Source organism: Echinops telfairi, unplaced genomic scaffold (genome assembly GCF_000313985.2).
Source record: "Echinops telfairi isolate 266 unplaced genomic scaffold, ASM31398v2 ScPeMD7_7401;HRSCAF=8416, whole genome shotgun sequence".
Classification (NCBI taxonomy): domain Eukaryota; kingdom Metazoa; phylum Chordata; class Mammalia; order Afrosoricida; family Tenrecidae; genus Echinops; species Echinops telfairi.
The window spans coordinates 10,893,278-10,909,091 of NW_022111301.1; the positions used below are offsets into that span (position 1 = coordinate 10,893,278).

The 15,814-nt window shown below is 37.5% G+C and overlaps 1 pseudogene; it reads left to right on the forward strand.

The window, feature by feature from the left end:
• Positions 1-606: 606 nt before the first annotated feature.
• The window catches only part of LOC101646069, a 30,050-nt pseudogene continuing 14,842 nt past the window's right edge, over positions 607-15,814 (forward strand).

Sequence of the window (15,814 nt, forward strand, 5' to 3'; positions counted from 1 at the left end):
GCACAACGCGTGACAGGCTTGGGGCCGCTGGGCGTGCAGAATACCCCAGTGCCCCAGGGCAGGCACGAACCCCTCCGCCAGTGCACTCAGTGGGGAGGGGCTCCCACTGTTCCACGGCAGGCGGGTTGCAGGGCTCCTGCACAGATACAGCACCGCTGCAAAGAGAAGCGGGCTTGGAGCCGGCAGCGGCAGGAAGTGCGTGGCTCCGCCTCCCGGTCCAGGAATGGCGTGGGAGCTGGGACACCGGGGCGGGTAACCCCCAAATGTGGCACTGGTGGGGAGATCCCAGGCACAGTGGGGGTGGATTTTCTCCCGTGAGGGTCACTCAATTAGCACCTGGTAGCTTGGATGTCAGTTACCCGGGGCTTGGATGAATGAAGGGCTCAGGGGCAGATTGCTGCCATGTGGGGAGAGGGGACCAGTGGGGAGAAGCTACTCTTCCAGTGGGGTCCCACAAGTGGGCAATTGCTGTCTTCGGGGGTCACACCACTTCTGTGCGTGTCTCCACAGAGCAGGCAAGCAACTCTAGGCGCAGGTTCCTGGTCTGGGGATGGAGTGGGGCTACAGCGAGTCTAGGTCGTGGTTGCCAGGGCTTAGGGACCCGCGATGTCCCACGATGCGGGGCCTGGATCACCGAGGCCCTGGCTCCGGGCAAATGTGTGGGGTGGGGGCCGGCTGTTGGCCCCAGGAGACTGTCTCTCTCACTTACCACTCAGCTACCTGGACACCGAACCCGCCTTGTCGGAGAGAGCTCTCAGAGTAAGTGGGTACCCTGGTCTGCCATCTTCCCAGAAGTCCCAAGACTTTAATTATTAAGGATCATACCCAATAGACATTTTTCCATATTACCTCTTTCTCAAATTTTTTTCCAATAAGGTGAAGAAATTCTCTATAATTTCCTTAAATTGTGCTCAGAATAACAACCTCTCTCTTTTTTGTATAAAAATATATGTATATGCCTATTTTCTTTTACATTTTCCTCATGGCCTATAAACTTACTTAGACTGCACTTATTTTAAAAACGTGTGAAGATGAAAGTAAAACAAACAGCTAAAAGCAAGAGGAAATGAGATCAAGTCAAATAAGTAATGTCACAGTTACAGTCTGAGCCCTTCAGAAAAGTTTAATGGATATCTAACAGTGTATTTGGAAAATTCATATTATTGCTATTTAAAATAGTAAAAAAAAATTAATTCTTGGTAATATAGGTATAATTCAAATATATGTTTATGTATAATCATTCCATTCCTTGATGATCATAAAATGTTATTGCTTGGAAGGAACATAATTAGTTATTCAGGATATTTACTTCTTCAGTAGAAATTAAATTGGGCCCATATTGGAGGGAAGGGGGGGCAAGAGGCACAACTTGAATTTATTATGGTAGCGCTGGGATTTTAAACCAAGTATTCTTTTTTCCCCTCACTCATGATTTATATGGTTTTATGGAAAAATTGCTGCTTCAGATCGTGGAAAATCTAGTAAAATTTAACTAAATCAGTCCAGTTATTTTCTGTCCTCTACTAAAACAATCTGGCTTTCTCCACATTTGGAAACAAACTGATTTAGTACTAACCTTAGTTTTTCAAATTAAAGTTGCTTTACAATTTCCCTTAATCTGTAGCATTCTGTAATGCCCCAAAAGAAAGGAATTGAAAAAAAAGACACTAAACCCCCTTGATTTGTGCAATTGTGACATAGCTGTAATTGCATCATAAAATTCAGAATGCTTTTTAAGTATGTGCTTACAGAAAAGATTCACCCAGGCATACAATGCCTTATTTTGTGAGAACTGCTTGGTAGGAAACTTCTATATGTTACTCTAATGATTTTAATGAAGTAAATGCATATGGAATAACTACTTTTAGTTGAGTAATAATGTTATCTGAGCCATTAACTACTTCTCCATAGACTTGTGTTTTGCAATTTTTAAAAAAGATCATTTGTTTGTCAGGATTTCTCCTTTTGCCTCCTACAGCCCAGGGGGACGAATAACAAAAATGTGAGGGGAGACAAGGTACAGTGTAAGACATGAAATAATAACATTAGGATTCATGAGGGTGGGAAGGTGGGGGATTGAGGGGGCAAAAAGGGCTCAAGTAGAAAGAAAATGTTTTGGAAATGCTGATGGCAACGTATGTAGAAGTGTGGTTAATACAACTGAATGATGGATTGTTGTAAGATTTGAAAGAGCATCCCAATAAAATGATTAATAAAAAAAATTATTGTTAACTTAAGAATAAAGATTCTACTTCGTGTGTTTATTATGATTGCTAAAGGTTTATATAAAATAAATGTTTTTTCAGCAAGGTGAAATACCGCAAAAAATATCACTGAGAGAGAGAGAGAGAGAAGCCATCCATCTATAGTATAAAATCTTGGCGGTATTTCCTGTTGCATTAGTCCCTCTGGTTAATTTAGCTGGCTTGTAGTAAATTACTTGAAAGCTGACCTATTCTCTAAATATTGCTCTGTGAAATGCTATATATTCTGTGTCTTCTATTTACTTTTATGGAATCGATATTTCTCTACTCAACTGCAAACCGAGTTTTGTATTCCCTTATTCCCATCCTTAGCAGAGCAAACGCTATTTTCTTTTAAACAGAAAGAAAAAATCTGTACTACTTGACTGCTGCCCTGCAGCCCCTCAATGCCTCAATCCCCCTAGTTTTCAAAGGAAAACATTAGAAATGCACATAACAGCAACTTTCACAAACCCATTGAACCCAAAAAGCTAAGAAAACCTTGTTAAGTGTGCTTCAGCACCCAAGACAGTCTAAAGCAGTTCAGACATAGCACACGGAATTAGTGATCACACAGTAGGAAGTAAATAAATCAAACAGAAGAACAAAACGGGCCCAGAATGCAGTGAAGAGTGAAGAGTATATTTATTTAATATGTAGGAGTTAAAATATTTTAATCTGGTGTAAAAATACATGTATACACATGTAAGTGAGAAATTCTGTTTTTGTAAATTTATTTATTTATTGGAGACTTAGATTAGGTTCTGATTTGCTAAAATATTGATTATTATGACTTTAGCTATGATCAATTCTTTCTAAATCGCTCATTTATTTTACTTTAAAAATGGAATGTCAGAGATTGCCTGAATGAGAAAAGCAGACTGCTTTGTAAATTTATTAAGGACATATTTCATATTTAGAAGACAGGATTATAAAATGTGAGGTGAATCCTGAATTGATAAATGGCCATGGGAATACGTTATTAAGAGCTTCCATTTCAATATATGTAATTTTATTATGTGTCTCAAATTTTATATTGTATTCTCTTACCCTGTATTTTAACTTCTCAATTGGACCAACCATCATTAACTGTAGATCAATGTGTCGGCCTGTCTGCTGAGGCTATTAATATAGTGGTTTATTATTGAAATAGTGAATGAGAAAACAAGGGAGAATAAGAAAGAAAGGAAAGAAGATACCATGCACATAATTATAGTCAATGAGAAACTTTGGTGATGGAGTCCTAATCAGGAAAGGAACAATAAATATGTTTTGTGGTCAGGAAAAAAATTCACGCAAATGCTCTATGTCTGTGGTGATATATTTCAAATGTATTTTATAGAGACATAGGAAACATAGACCATGATACTTCACAAACCTAATTATTGAATAATGTTAAAATAGTTTTAAAAGCCTATAAAATTATCAGTAAGATACAAATTTTCTTTATAGTATTTATATAATTAGTCCCCACATATCAGAACTGAGTTATTCAACTGACATTTAAGAAAAGAATTGCAATATTAGGTCTCCTGCTATTCTATTGGGAAATACATTTTAAAACAAAAGATAAATCACTCTGTAGTGTAATGTGGTCATAAGCCATCATGAAATATCAAGCATAATTGTGATCATTTTTTAAATTAAAAATAAATCTGAATCCTTTTTCATTCTCAACACTTAGATACTTGAATAAAGCAACCAAAAGATAAAACTAATCGGGGAAAAGCATAAATAAGCACACATATTTCAAATGACAAAAGATAAAAGCTGCTTAGAACCATATACAGTGACACGTGTATAAAAACAGTTGCTTTATAATGGATTCACACTGCTGGTAATCCATGTAGAATAGAACTAACTATGCTTTTTAAACATTTAAATCATTTTATTGGGGGCTCGTACAATTATTATCACAATCCATACATACATACATTGTGTCAAACACATTTGTATATATGTTTCTATCATCATTTTCAAAACATTTTCTTTCTACTTGAGCCCTTGTTATCAGCTCAGCTTCCCCCTCCCCCACCTTCTCCCCCTCCCTCCCTCCCTCGGAGGGCATTTTATATAGAGATCATTGTGATCGGTTACTTCAGAGGGTCTCTAGTGATAAATTTTCTAAATGTGATAAGAAAGCCTTCCTTCTAAGTCACCTACAAGATGATTTGAATTGCCGAACATTCATTTATTAGCCAAATACATAACTGTGTGTGTCACCCCAGAGTCCTGATATGTGAATAAAAATAATAATAAGCACACAAAATCGTTGATAATTTGAATTCCAAATCATGTGGACCTATATGGTGTTTCTAAGTTTGTAAATCTTTACAGCGGCATCCATCTTTCTCCTCAAGAGTGGCTGGTGAGACTGGCAATCAACCTTGTGACAAGCAGCCCAGTGCTTGTCCTACAAATCATCAGGGCTTCTTTACCCTACGAGTTATAGTAAATATTAGTGTCAACTTGTCTGGGACAATATTCTCAATGGGGTGGCAGTTAAGACCCAGTAATTCCCTATAATGAAATCTCATCACATGATTGGGCTACTTCCAATACAAGTGGATGCTTTGGGAAAATTTGCTTGCTTTTTTTCTGGATCTGAATCCTGTATTTAGACTTGAGCCAGTGACCTCCCCTAATGGTCACACATCTTCAGAGTCATCAGCAGACTGCCCTTTACCTACCAAATGTGGATCCCTTCACCTCTGTAACCAGAAGCCTGATCTGCTGATCCTGAATTAATTTGTCACTGCATTCACCTAACTTGCTGATCTTGGCTCATCAACCCATGTAACTATGTAAATGAGATGAAATCTCCAGGTTGACATTTGACCTATGGATTTGGAACTTGCCCACTTCTGTAACTGTGTGAGTCATATCCCTGATGCGTACCTCTCTCTCTCTATTCATATATAAGCTTTACTGATTTTTCTACTCTAGGACACCCAGTGTAAGAAAATATTTATAAGTGTTATAAACATATTATCATCTCCAACATGTCCAGTACATTGGACATGATGTTACCAGGAGAGACAAGTCACTGGGAAAAGACATCATGCTTGGTAAAGCGAAGGGGCAGCTAAAAAGAGAAAGACCCTGGACAAGATGAATTGACATTGTGGATGCAGTGAGGGTTTCAGCATAACAATTATGAGGATAGAACAGGACGGTGCACCTTTATGTCTCCTGTAGATAGCATCACTATGAATCATCATACTTGATGACACCTAAGAACGTTCCCAGTAGTCAAATATTTTAATGTGCTTTTCTGTGTGAGGGGGATAGGCTTTTAAATGGACAAGATAGATTAATTCCACAGCAATATTACTGAATTTTGCACAAAAAAGTCAGAACTTTAAGATTAATCAAACCATTCTAGGCCTTATTTTTGGATGAAAACTCAATTTTGATATAATAAAAAATTATCATTGCCATCATGTCAATGCTGACTCACAGTGCTTCCTGTGGGTTTCTGAAACTGTAACTATTTGCGGAAGTATAAGGCCCTGTCTTTGTCCTGTAAAGTTGGTGGTGGTTTCAAACTGCTGACCATGAGGTTGTACCCTAAAATGTAACCACTATACCACCAGAATTCTACAAATAATACCCATAACTTTATATTGTACACATAAGAGTCATAATTTTAATTAATTAAAAATGTAAGTAGTGTTTTTATTTAGTTATAACTAATCTGAACATTTACTATATATCTCACTAGGTTTATATTTTTAATGAATTTGCAAAAGAATATAGCTTGCTAGAGTTTTTTCTTAAATGCATATTTTAATAATTATATAAATTATTATATATATCCATTTATTGGTTTATGTGCAGTTTTTTAATTTAAAGAAAACTTGTCTTTCTAATTATTGTCTATGCTTCAAAATATGAAAAAATATTATGAAGATATAAAAAGATTATAAAGTAAGAATGTTTGATCACTAAACCACTCAACCAAAAGATGCAATTTTGACATGCTTCACTGCAAAAAGATGGTTAATAAGTTCAAACAATTCCATGCCAACAGTTAATGCTGACTTTAAAGATTATTAAAAACATTTTAGATAGGAAGAATTATTTTTAAACATTATTAGCCTTGCTTTTATTTTCTTTAAAAAACGTTGCTAAAGAAAAAAAAATTATCTTGGATTTTTAACTTAAATACACATAGCAAATCTCAAGCTGAAAGAAATGAAGAAAAACTTCAAACCTGGAGTTGTCATATTGAAGGATTCTATTTTCTTTAAAAGAAACATTGCTAAACAAAAAAAAAGGTATCTTGGATTTTTAACTTAAATACACATAGCAAATCTCAAGCTGAAAGAACTGAAGAAAAACGTCAAACCTAGAGTTGTCATATTGAAGGATTCTATGTCCAAAGGAATCAAGATCCCTGGTGGCAGTGGGCTGCTAAGGGTTACCATCTGGGAAACTTACAAGGGCTGTTCTTCTCTGTATAAGGTCACTGTATGTGACAGTGAGAAAATGGAGCATATTTAACAAGATGGATTGATAGAGCAGCTGAAACAGGGCTCAAACATAAGAACAACTGTGAGGATGACACAGGACCGAGTGATGTTTTTTTGTTCAGTTATACATATGGTCGCTATGAGTTGAACTGATTTCACGGCACCTAACAACAGGTATATGTCCAAAGTCCTTGAGGAAGTCTAGCAGGAAGACTCGTTAGAAGTGAGGCTGGAGATACACTGCCACACACACCCTGGGTATGCTGTGAGTGAAGACCAGCCTATGGAAAACGCACGATGTTTGCTAAAGCAGAGGATCAGCAAAAACAAACAAACAGAGATCCTCAACAAAAGGTTTAACACAGTGGCTATAGCAATGGTCCCAAAGAAAATAATCATTATGAATATGACACAGGACCAAGCGTAAGACTCTATGATCTGTTGTCCAAAGAATCGCTATGAATTGCCACCGGAGGAGCCCTGGTGGTGTAGTGGTTAATAGTGGGGCTGTGATCCTCACAGTCCACAATTCAAAACCACCTGCAACCTCTGCGAGAGAAGACTGGGCTTTCTAGTCCTGTAAATAGTTTCAGAAACCCACAAGGGTCCCTCGCTGAGTTATTCGATTGATTCACTGGCAGGGGGGATTTGTTAATTTTGTTTTGGAGGGCAACTAACAACAACCACATTAGTTAAATTTAGTATCCTGAGTACTATTTACAGCTTGAAAATCTGAAAACATTTTTCCTTCGAGTAAAGAACATATGTGAGCATATGTGTGTGCTTCAATTTCTTATTTCACAATAATAGATATGCCTTTGAATTTGCGTGTTAATGAGATGTGTGTAAAAGATACATATGCACCCACTTTGGTTCAAGTTTTTTGACATCCATCCACATTCATGACCATGGTTCGGGAAGGATTCCTCCTCCCATTAGCCAAGGGAAGGGAACTTTGTTATTGCCCCTAATGATTTTAAAGTGCCCTAACCCTGACTCTTACAGCAGGGGACCTTGTGGGTAGATAGAGACATGAAGCAGAAAACAAGACACTAGGGATGGGCTCTCAGGCTTTGTCAGAATGTCATGTGGAGCTGAGTATGTCCCACACCACCCTGGCTCCCATCCCACCCTTCTCAGCTACAATGACTGCCACTGTCCAGTCAGCAGCAGATCCACCTTCCTAAGGCCACCAGCCTTTAGTACAGTTCCTCATGCTGAGGTGACCACCCACCAACCATAAAATTATTTTATGGCCACTTCATCACTGTCATTTTGCTACTGTTATGAATCAGGCGACTCCTGTGAAAGGGTCGTTCGACCAAAGGGGTCGCAACCCACAGCTTGAGAAGTGCTGCATTAGAAGTAGCAATGGCAGGAGCAATGAGGAGAAAGACTAGAAGTACACTCGCCTAAGGATGTAGTATGGTATGTGCACAACATCCAAATTACATAATGTCTTATTTTACAGAACATTTCATGGACATTAAGTGAAGTGCATACACACGCACATACACACACAGGAGACTCCAGAAAGTACATGGAAAAATTCTACTACATGTTCAATACACTTTTTAAATAAATTTTGAAGCTCCCTCATTTGTATCTCTCTCTTTCTCTCTCTCCTCTCTCTTGCTCTTTCTTTCTCTCTTGCTACAGACCTTTCATCTATTATCTATCTTTATGCCCAAAACTATCACATGCGTACAAAGTGGCTTAAAATTTTTGTGGAAAAAAGTAATGAAGATATAACGTGAATTTCTATAAATTTCTTGAAGCTATCTTATCCATGCACACACACATACATATGTACACAAAAGAGGGGGTTTCAAAAAGCTCATGGGAAAATTCCTTTAGGTTTTAATCTCATTTTTCCACGAAGTCCACTCTTCATATACACACATGAAAATGAGCCAGAGTTTGCTGTTGAGTTTTCAGTTCCTACATGCATTGGTTTATTTAAAAAATAAAAAGCCCACCATATTAAATATGTCTCTGCTCTCAGTGAATGACTACTAATAACAAGTTCTCTAAGTAATATGCTTTTTGTAGATGCATCATGATGACTTAAAAAAATCAATCAAACTCATGCTTTCCAATGATGTTTCACCAGTTAAATTCAAGGCAGAGGTTTGGTTAGGTTATGGTCAATGTTTTGCTGGGGATCTCTAAAGAGTAATTTTGAGAGATCTTCTTGAAAGACACAGGATGTTATGGAGGTCAATTAGAAAGGCCTAAGAAAATTGAAAATCGAATGTTTGAGAAAAAGGCCTGAAAATGTGTGCTTTTCCCTCCCTTTCAAAACATTGCACCTTTGACGGTAGCAAGGACCTTGAGAATTTCATTGAGAAACCTTACCTTGCACTCTCCAATCTGCAGGCCTTATTGGACCCTCTAGATTTTACTTTGTTCCCCAAACTCAAAGAACATTGAACAAGAACAGCATTTGTGACCCTCAAGGTTGACAAAGGGGTTTTTTGATGCGGTATAAATCAAAGAATGTAACAGTTATTGATGCAAGGTCAGAGTTAGAAATGGCTTTCAAAAGTCAAACACATGGAGGAGAAAAAATAGGTGGACATAGATGGATATTATAGGTACATATTTTGATATTTTTAAATTAAAAGTTTATATGATTTTGTAACAATACTTTTTTTCTATACATGTATAAATAGGAGGCTTCAAAAGTTGATTATCATAGGGAATTAAATATGAAAATAAGATACAAAGAGAGAGCATGCATGACATTAATAAACATCATTCATCTATATAAATCATTCAGAGTACAACGGTAACTATAATGACATAGCATATCAATTATATCACTAGTCATACTAATCCCACTTACAGTATTACTCTCTCCAAGGGTTGCTTATTATTCTATGTTAACAAAACTGTATCCAAATCTTACAATGTGCTTTGTGCTATTATTATTATCAGGATATGAATTATTAATATGAAAAAATATTATCAAATCAGTAATTTGTTTAAAACCATCATTATTTTTAAAAATCATTTTATTGGAGGCTCATACAGCTCTTATCACAATCCATACATAGATCCATTGTGTCAAGCACATTTGTACATTTGTTGCTATCATCAATTTCAAAACATTTTCTTTCTACTTGAGCCTTTGGTATCAGCTCCTCATTTTTATTCCCTCCCATTCCACCCTCCCTTCTTCACGAACCCTTGATAATTTATAAATTGTTATTACTTTTTCATGTCTTACACTGACCGAAGTCTCCCTTCACCCATTTCTCTGTTATCTGTCCCCCAGGGAGGGGTTTATATGTAGATCATTGTGGTTGGTTCCCCCCTTTTCCCCACCTGCCTTCACCTTCCCTTCCTGGTATCGCTACTCTAATTTTTGATCCTGAGGGGTTTATCTGTCCTGGATTCCCTCTGTTTCCAGCTCTTATCTGTACCTGTGTACATGCTCTGGTCCAGCCGGATTAGTAAGAAAACTGTCATCATTTATTCTTCTGATATAATCTTACAATGTTAGATTAAGTATCAAATATAAAATGTGTACTTTTGACTCAAGTCTTTATTTTTTGTCTACCAGTTTTGTGTCTAACATTCCAAAATGTTTTTGGAAAATTATCATCTTTAATAATTTATAGGCCTCTATTTTCATAACAGCAACTACAACATAACCTTACCATCAAGAAAAATTATCAAATAATTTTATATATATTTGGATGCTTCCTGAGAATCCACACATAATGATTTATTACAAATTAACATGTTAATTTGATTAACCTGAGGAAATATTTTAGATGATACTTACATAATTTACTTTAGGCTTGAAAATATCAATTTTAACAAACAAAATAAATCCAACATTTTATGACTAGATATATAGCTTCATTTTGAAGGTAAATAATTTGAATAAGCACATAACAAGGGCCTAAATGTGATGTGAACAGAAAGCTATATGAGTTTTCTAAACATCCATAATCTACCAATTCTTGATAAAATAAGCCACAGCACACATTCTTTGAATATAGTGTAAGATAGTATAATTTTGCTGGTATTCTCACTCCCCTAGGCAGTAGAATATTACTTTCAGCATATCATTTAACTCTGAGATCCTTCATTCATTTTCCCTAAAATTAAAATTTTGGCATAGATAATTTCAAAGTCTGTTTAGAGATACTCTATCCACCATCATAAGCCCACACTTAAGGCAAGCATTGCTTACAGGTTTGTTTCATCTTGCAACAGGTAACCTAAAACTTGTTATTATATATTTGGCAGACATCTTATTGTGAAGAAATATTTTCAGAGGTAAAATCAAATAAATGTTTAATTACTACTCAGGAAGAAAAACTACAATATTATCAGTCATTTACTCAGGGTGAGTTGTGATAACTTAAATTAAGAATGGTAAAGAGGTTGTTGGCATTCTTTGGGGTACATTGAGTTACAGTGAAGGAAAAAATATGTAGTTATGAAATAAGGGAAGTTTTTTTTTAATATATAACACTAGATTTTACAAAATTCTGCTACTTCACAAAAGATAATCAGACCCTTGGGAAATTAGAAGCATCCATTTGCCTGTTAAGTCTCATAAGATCTTTGTGCTGTGGTTGTTTAAGTAGTTTTTCTTGTGTCTCATTTTAAAATGTCCTATTTGTGTAGTCTCTGTTTATGAGAAGGAAAGTCAATGGCCAGATATAATGAAGTCATCTGAAATCATTTACATCAGTAAATAATTGCTATTACATGACCTCACCAAAGTCAAATCTTATTATAAATCAATTGTCCATGAGCATCACATGATCAAAATTTACATAATATTCCTTAAATTTTAAACATAATTTTTGAAGGTTTCAAGAATGCAAAAGATAATACAATTCATTGTGATTTAACCTATCTTATTCTGTCTATTCAATATGTAAATAAGCATATTTATGCATAAGCATTAATTAATTAATTCTTCAAATGATATTTTACTGTATTTTAACAAAGGAATCCTGGTAGTGTAGTGGTTACATGTTGGATGGCTAACTCCAAGGTTAGCAGTTCAAAATAACCAGCCACTCCACAGAACAATGGAGCTTTCTACTCCCTTAATGAATTACAGCCTCTGCACTAGAGCTATAGACTACTGGAACTTTAGACTCTCATCTTTCATGGCACAAAGAATCCTTCATAGGCCATACCAGAAGGACTTGATATGGAAACTCGACTAAGTTTACTGAACTTTTCCTCAAGTTCAATGGTAGCCATTGGATTTAAGGCTGAAGTCGGTAGTGTGAGGAGAAGCAGATGACTACTAGCATAGGACATAGAATTGGTGGGCATTGGCATGAGTCTGAATTTCTTGCCTTGAGGGTGGCCAAAGAATTGTGACCCATTCTTGTGAATGAATATTGTTAGATCTTCCTTGTCAACAACCCCATTGTTTGTGTAAATAATATTTAGTTACTTAAGAGTTTAATATCTACAAGTCAACAATTGTATTACAGTTCATAGCTGGCCTGTATAATGTAATTTCCTTTCTCAACAGTGTTTTAAATTCTATTCTACTGGTTAAACTAATGATATTATCAAAACACAGTGGTTACTCATTGGGCTGCTAACTGCAAGGTCAGTAGTTCAGAGCCACCAGCCAGCTCAGCAAGAGAAGAATGAGGCTTTCTCTTTCGATGAAGATTTTCAGGCTCAGAGACTCACAGGGGAAGTTTTACCCTGCCCCATAGGGTCTCTGTGGTTCAACATTGACTAGGAGACACTGGAAATGATGTGCGAGGGTGATTATGTTCTCTAACATAAAATGACAATGGTGTCTCTAAGGTAAACCAGAAACATGAATGTATTTGGGGATTTCACTTAATTTTAGTTCCAATCTAAGAACAATGACATGCTGATGCTTACCCTCATGAAGAGATCACTGAAGATATGGATGCTATACAAACTGTGGTGAAGAAACTAGATTGTTTCTCGCTTTCAGGAAGAATAATGTCTGGGCAAGGATGCTCCTTATCCTCACTCTTATTTAACATCACACTGGAGGTCCTTGCTAACAACATAAGGCAAAGAAAAGACAACAACAGTATTTGTCTAGGAAAGGAAGAGGTGAAATATTGTTATTTGTAGATGATATTATTTTATATATGGAAAGTCCCAAAGGCTCCACAAGGAGAGTGCTGGAAGCAATAGAGGAATATGGCAGAGCGGCAGGATACAAGATCAGCAAACAGAAGTCTATTGGACTGCTATACACATCAGACAAGACAGTTAGGCAAGACAATAGCCAAGCACGAATTGAAAAACCTAGGGATATGCCTGACTATAACAAAAGATTTGTGTGAGGAAAATTATAAAACAGCATTACAATAAACCAAGAGTGACCTCAACAACTAGAAGAATATCCCATGCTCCTGGATCAGAAGACTCAATAATAAAGAGGTCAGTTCTACTCAAGGCACTATATAAGTTTAACACAATCCTGATACAAATACCATCATCTTTCTTCAAAAAACTGGAATAACTGATTGTCAACTTTATATGGAAAGGGAAGAAGTCTAGAATTCGCATAGCACTCCAAAGTGGGAGGGCTTGCTCTACCTGACTTTAGCACCTAGTATATGGCCACAGTGGTCAATGACAGATACTCAGAGGTATAATGACAGATACTCAAAGTAATGGAGAAGAACTGAAAACCCAGAAATAAAACCATCAGCATACAGAAAATTGATCTTTGATAAGGGCAAAAAGAAAAAAATCAAATGGGAGGAGGTTGCCCTCTTCAACAAGTGGTGCTAGAAAATATGGGTATCTATCTACCTGCAGAAACATTAAGCAAGATCCTTACCTCACTCCACGCACAAGAATAAACTCAAGATGTATCACAGACTTGAGGTAAAACCCAAACTATTAGGGCCATCAATGAGGGAATTGGGACAAACCTGAGAAAATTGATGGAGTGAATACATAGACTATCAGAAATAGGGAATGACACAAACACAGAGAAGATACAAATTTATAAGTGGGATATAATGAAGATAAAACATCTGCGAACATAGAAATAATTCACCATTAAAGTAATAAGAGAGCCCACAGACTGGGAAAACATCTTTAGCAATGACACATCAGACAAAGGCCTTATTTCTAAAATCTACAATACTCTGCTAGTTTACAATAATGAAGGTAAAGAAGAATGTGTCTGGAATCCAGGAGATCCCTTAGGCCGACTCAGTACTATCATGTTCTGTGATTAGAGTAATGGTAAGTTACAGCAACCCAATCCTGACAGGACGTTTAATGACCCAGATCCCTCAGGAATGAAGGTCTGAGTCACCCCACCAAGCAAAAATCCACAGCCAGCTGAGGTGCTTGCCGAGGGCAAAGGTAATACAGAATGGTTAGTAGAGGAAGGTAGTTCTACCTATCAGTTATGTCTATGTGATCAATTGCAAACGTGAGGCTTGTGATTGTCAGTTTATTTTCTTTATATTTGCTTATTGAATACCTTTCCTTTGTTCATGTATGAAATATCATGTTAAGTTGATTTCATTAGTGTATGGAAATTATATATGGCTAAAGAATTGTGTACAGGTGCCAAGTTAGGAAGGGGTGGATTATGATAGGTAGGTTTATTGTGCCAACATGGCTAATGAACACATGTGTGATTAATAGAAGAGCAGAGAGATAAATGGCTTGGCAAGCCTCGCCTTTCTTGTCTCTTGCTCTTTGATGATCAGACCAGTGTGCGGCTGGCTTAGCTTGTTCTCTGCCTCAATTTGCAAGCTACCCTACCTGTGGGACACCTAACCTGTGGACTATGTCACTGTAGCTTGAGGTTCCTTCAAGAACCTGCTTCACCATGCTGCTGGAAATATGCATCCTTGAGCTGGGGATAGTCAGACCATGTCAAGTCAGGGTAGCCAACCCTTAACAAATTATCACAGGCCCGGCAGGTGCAATTGTCCAGCAAAAATATGCAAAGATTACAGTAAAGTAATAGAGAATAAGTGAGATAAGAGAGAAAGTAAAATAAAGGCATCAGACACATTTCATGGTAGCATGCTCAACTCAGCCGTGCTTAGTGGTCCACGTGGGGATGTGGAAGGTGGGAATGTGAAGGGAGAGAGACAGGGGACTGAGGACTGGAGACTGGAGTGGATCAGGGAATGGAGGAGTGTCTTTATTGTTTGGGGGCTCTTTGTAGGTAACTAGAAGACATGCATATTCAGTAGTTACATACGTCACAAGGTGGGTGGTAATCCCAGTAATGTCTCTGAGTTCACAGGTGAGGAAACCCAATACCAGCATTGGAGGAAGAAATTAGGGGGGATGGGTGCCTCCATGGGAGGAGGCGAAGAATGTCTGCCTCTACAGGGAGACAGAATCAACCATGTGCTCACTTTAAGGCAGCATAACTGCCTCAGGGGAGAATCTGTGGGAATGACATTTGTTAGTTTCCCACACTGTCATGTGGCTGACTGTTGGTGACCTGCCTTGCTATTTGCTGCCTGTGGCTGGATAGCCTGAATTGCTCTGCAGAGGGCTACCTGGCAGCCCTCAACACTTGCCAGCGTATTACCTGTCTCACAAAAGGGAGTTACACTGAGTCATTTGTACTGCTCTATAGATTAATAACTGTTTATTTCTTATGTTATATAGATATATATAAAATCATTAGTGTCCTGGCTTTTTTTTCCCTAGAGAACCCTGTCTAACATATCTACCATATGGCCCAGCAATCCCCCTACTGGGCATATACTCAGAGAGGCAAGAAGCAAACCACAGCCAGGCATCTGTGCTCCAATGTTCATCACGGCACAGTTCACAATTGCAAGGAGTTGGAAACAACCCAAATTTCCATCAATGGACAAATGGATTAAAAAATTGTGGCACACCGAGGCAAAGCACTGGGTGAGTGCAGCAGAACAGTAAGGGAATAGAGCAGCAAGTTCCCCAGGGAATGCTGAAGGCAGACTTTGGGGCCAGGGCATGGTGCCCCAATAAACTGGACTGGAAAACACTCCTAAAGGCAAACAATCCTTGAACTTTTCTTTTCTTTCTTGTTGTGTTTTAATTTGTTCTTTGTCAGTGGTTTGTTGTTGTTGCTGTTTTGTTGTA